The sequence below is a fragment of the Triticum aestivum genome, chromosome 1A, assembly GCF_018294505.1.
Source record: "Triticum aestivum cultivar Chinese Spring chromosome 1A, IWGSC CS RefSeq v2.1, whole genome shotgun sequence".
Taxonomy (NCBI): domain Eukaryota; kingdom Viridiplantae; phylum Streptophyta; class Magnoliopsida; order Poales; family Poaceae; genus Triticum; species Triticum aestivum.
The window spans coordinates 291167256-291172549 of record NC_057794.1 but is presented as its reverse complement, the minus strand read 5'-3'; positions in this window follow the sequence as shown (position 1 = coordinate 291172549).

Here is a 5294-nt window from a genome sequence, read left to right as displayed (position 1 = left end):
TGTATGCCCGCCGACAGGGGCCGTCTGGGCGACGAGGGAAGCGAGTGTGGCCCGGCGCTCGGCGCGGGCCCGACGAGCGTCAGACATGGGCGTGATGGTCAGAGGAGAACGGGGCGGTGGAAGACGAATTCCGGCGCACCCCAACCTGGCGCGCCAAATGTCGGATTTCAGGTTCCGGCAGACCCTTGAGGTTCGAACACTGGGGTGCACGCGGAGATTTCGCCTCCTAGCTACATGCACCCCTCCGCCATGCTAGGAACTAAACTAAGGAAAGAACAACACAAGAGACATAGGGTTTATACTGGTTCGGGCCACCGTTGTGGTGTAATACCCTACTTCAGTGTGTGGTGTGGTGGATTGCCTCTTGGGCTGATGATGATGAACAATACAAGGAAGAACAGCCTCGCGAGGGTCTGTTCTTGGCTGGGACGATGAACTGCTCGGAGGAGTTCAGTCACCTTTTTCTCTCTCTCTCTGCTTTCCTCCGACCGTCCTGATTTCGACCCCAGCTTGTTTCTGGGTTGGCTGGTTCTCGATCCTCGATCCTTCATCCTTTCCTGGGGGTGGCTAGTCCTATTTATAGAGGCCCTGGTCCTCTCCCCAAATATTGAGCGGGAAGGGAGCCAACAATGGTGGGCTAATTTGAAGGGGGACAGCAAGTATCAGCTATCCTGACAAAACTAGTCTTCGCCTGTGCAAAGCTCTGGTGATGACGCCGTCTTGGGTTTGTGTTGGTGAAGATGGGCCGTGTTGGGCCCCCCTTTGAGCCACGCTGCAGGCCGCAGGCAGGAAAGTCTGGGGACCCCCGTTCCCAGAACGCCGACAGCATCGAGTTGACATGTTTTAAGATTCGGTCCCACCAAGTTTGGTGATTTGTGTGTAACGGTTAGATTTTGTGTGGAGGCTATATATACCCCTCCACCCACTCTTCATTTATGGAGAGAGCCGTCAGAACATGCCTACACTTCCGACATATATTTTCTGAGAGAGAACCACCTTCACTTGTGTTGAGGTAAAGATATTCCATTCCAACCATATGAATCTTGATCTCTAGCCTTCCCCAAGTTGCTTTCCACTCAAATCATCTTTCCACCAAATCCAAATCCTGTGAGAGAGAGAGAGTTGAGTGTTGGGGAGACTAGCATTTGAAGCACAAGAGCAAGGAGTTCATCATCAACACACCATCTATTACCTTTTGGAGAGTGGTGTCTCCTAGATTAGTTAGGTGTCACTCGGGAGCCTCCGTCAAGATTGTGGAGTTGAACCAAGGAGTTTGTAAGGGCTAGGAGATCGCCTACTTCGTGAAGATCTACCCGAGTGACGCAAGTCCTTCATGGGCGACGACCATGGTGGGATAGACAAGGTTGCTTCTTCGTGGACCCTTCGTGGGTGGAGCCCTCCGTGGACTCGCGCAACTGTTACCCTTCATGGGTTGAAGTCTCCATCAACGTGGATGTACGATAGCACCACCAATTGAACCACGCCAAAAATCTCTGTGTCTCAAATTGTGTTTGCTCCCTCCAAACTCCTCCCTTTACCTTCATATGCAGTTGTTTTACTTTCCGCTGCTATACTTTTAGAATTGCATGTGTAGGTTGATTGCTTGACTTGTGCTAAGTTGCTAAAATATGCCAAGAACTAAAATTGGGAAAAGGCTAGATTTTTATTTGGTCAAGTATTCTAATCACCCTCCCTCCAGACATACTTTTGATCCTACAATTGGGATCGGGAGAAATCCCTATCGGCCACGCCGACACCAACGCGGTGGCGCGTGAGGGTGCCGCCAGGCCTGTGTCGGTGGCTACCCTTCCTATCTCCTCGCCGTGTACCAGGGGAAACTCTTGGCAGCAACATCATCTTTGTCTCGTCCCTTACTGGAGGTGTTGATTGGTACCAGCGCTTCGGAGTATAGGAGCTTGGTGGAGGATCCCCCCTGCGCGCGGCGGTCGCGAGGCTTCTTCGGTTGCATTGCCTCTTGGGCTGATGATGATGAACAATACAAGGAAGAACAGCCTCGCGAGGGTCTGTTCTTAGCTGGGACGATGAACTACTCGGAGGAGTTCAGTCACCTTTCTCTCTCTCTCTCTCTGCTTTCCTCCGACCGACCTGATTTCGACCCCAGCTTGTTTCTGGGTTGGCTGGTTCTCGATCCTCGATCCTTCATCCTTTCCTGGGGGTGGCTAGTCCTATTTATAGAGGCCCTGGTCCTCTCCCCAAATATTGAGCGGGAAGGGAGCCAACAATGGCGGGCTAATTTGAAGGGGGACAGCAAGTATCAGCTATCCTGACAAAAGTAGTCTTCGCCTGTGCAAAGCTCTGGTGATGACGCCGTCTTGGGCTCCACGGTGACCTACGTCTCGTAGTCCTCCTGGTCTTGGTCTCGTTGCACCGAAATGGCAACCTTTGCCTGATGCCTCGGTACTCCGCGGCTGCGCTTGCCCCCTTTGCACCAAAGAGGAAAGGAGGACGCTGCACGGGCTGGCACCCGCCTGGCGCCCTGAGTCGTCATGGCTTGCGTCATGGGCACCTCGTGAGGTACCCCGCCTTGATCTCTCCACCCCCTCGTGAGCCAGCCTGATGAGGTCGTGCCTAAGGAAGCTCCGCGTCGTCCGCCCTGCGAGGCTTGGCCCCTCGCGAGGGTCTTGGGTTTGTGTTGGTGAAGATGGGCCGTGCTGGGCCCCCTTTGAGCCACGCCGCAGGCCGCAGGCAGGCAAGTCTGGGGACCACTGTTCCCAGAACGCCGACATCTTTGCCTTCTTCAAATCTATCATGTCTGCGCACATCTAATTCTCCTGGCGTCGAATGTGCCGGTTTAGTTCCTGGATGAAAGCTGCAATTGATCTATCCTTCCTGGTGCTGATCATCTCCCATTGCTTGTCTCGGCGCCCACAGATCTGGTAGATAGTGTCTTTAAGCTCCTTTTGATAAACTTCTCCAATGCGTCCCATGGTGATGTGAGCTGCCATACTCTTTCTTAGACTCCAGGTTGGTGCATCGAAGGAAAACTCTATGGGTTTAGTGACTGGCATGGAGGTCCTTCCTGGAACTTGAACTTGAATCATCCATCGCTCCTCTTCTGGTAAAGTGGCGTTGTAGGTCCTGGTGAAGCTTGGTATTCCTATGCTCAGGTATCTAGTGACTTCCTTCAGGTGTCGTCCAAAAGGTGCTTCTTCATCCGATTGTGCAAACTTGTTTTTCATCTCCGCCATCCTAAAGAGTAGAAAATGGAGAGGAGTCAGAAATGAGAAGAGAATAGTGATCTAGGGCTTTAGCTTAGTGGTCGTGTCCTGCACTTAGCGTGTGCTCTGATACCATCTTTGTAGTGACCCGACATCAAACGGTCAAGTCTCTGTGCTTCAGTGTCATCCCTGGATCGGTAATGCTGACACACACAGTACTCGAAGGATTTATAACAGAGTAGCAATCACACACTTATTACATCGAATGTCTCAAAAGATAACTTATTGCAATAAGTATGGCTTAAGGCCATCTAATACGATAACATCGGAAGGCTTGGAAGATAAAGTGAGCCCATCAACTCCAACGGCATAGCTGAGCTGCACGGCAACGACCTAACGAACCTTACTCCTCATCTGAAAATTCTGCAACATAATACGTTGCAGCCCGAAAACGGGCCAGCACATGGAATATGCTGGCAATGTAACACAGTAGAGCAAGAACAGAATAATGCTATCACTACATGCATATTTGGCTGGTTGAAAGCTCTATGGTTATAGTTTTTGCGAAAAGCCAATTTTTTCCTACAACAAAGGAATAAGTTTTATTTGAACTATCATGGTAGTTGAAACATCATTGAGAAGGTTCCTCCAACTCAATCCCAATTAAAGTAATTAACAACCCAACAATATTAATTAAGAGTGATGAGATACTTAAGATACTCCAAGTACTAGATACTCAAGATTGTCCATAACCGGGGACACGGCTAACCATGATTAGTTTGTACACTCTCAGAGGTTTGCGCACTTTTCCCCACAAGACTCGATCGCCTCCGTTGGATTTATCGCACTACATGGTGTTTGAGAAACGGATGACCGAGACACAGTCTTTCAGAAACATTAACTCTCTACTCCGAGTAGACCATACCAAACCTACAAACCCACTACCTACTGATCTACCTCTTCAAGAGCTTCACGTAACTTACTCAACTATGCTATAGCCCATAATAGCTTGTGGCTGCACACGGAAGTTTCTAGCATGAATCATCTCAGTTCCCTTTGAACCTGGGTGGCGGTCCATAGGAAGATCACACGGGTACTCCGGGATTTCCAAAAATACAGGCAACACTGGGTACTCCAGGTGCCTCAATCCACCCAGATGTAATTTCAAGTTGCCACCTTAAGTTGAACCATTAATTAACAATCTCACAGCTGTCATGGATTTCACTCACCCAAACCACATCTACGAGCATAGCATAGCAATATAAGCAACGCGTAGAAGTAACTCCCAAGGGTTTGAATATAACAGGGCAATAGGTTCTACCTCAACAACTACTTCCCAACCCACATGTTAATGGCATCCTAATCATGCAATGTTTGAGGATTGAAACTAATGCATAAAATCTGGGTATGGAAAAAGTATGATCAATGTGTTACTTGCCTTGCTAACGATCCGCGAAACCTAGAGACTCCAAATAACACACTTCGCACTCCGGGAATTCTATCGCAAACAAACAATAGCATACATAAACAGCAAGCAAAGATGCACGGGGAGAACTCAAATAAGAGGATCTAACCAGAAAGTTCAACTTAAGAACTCTGGTCTGCAAAAAGAATCAAACCAAACAGAGCAACGAAACTCAAACGGCGAAAGAAACAAGATCCGTTTACTAATCTGAACTAAGGTCAAATTTAACAGTAGCAAAAACTAGTTCAAGTTGGTTAAGCGAAAAGAGGGTCTCGAGACGAAGATCTAGGCGTTTGAATCGCCTAATTCCGATAGACGAGCGAAAAGATAAACAGAAACGAAAATCGGATCAGAAATCACGATCAAGAATAATCGCGGAAAAATCCGATAAAAAGAAAACTAACGAACAGACTAACGAACGAGCGTTCGTTATCTATAACTAACAAGCGAAAACCGTTCGTTAAAACGAACGTACGGACCAACGTCCGCTAAATAGAGGAACCGGGAAAAACCGGTGAACCGATCTAAAAAACGTACTAGGGTTTTCAAAAAAACCGAATCGGTTTCTTAAAAAAACCGGCGGCGGCGGATCGGCGTGGTACCTCCGGCGAGGCGGGGCTTGGGTGGCGGCTTGCGGCAGCGAGGCGACG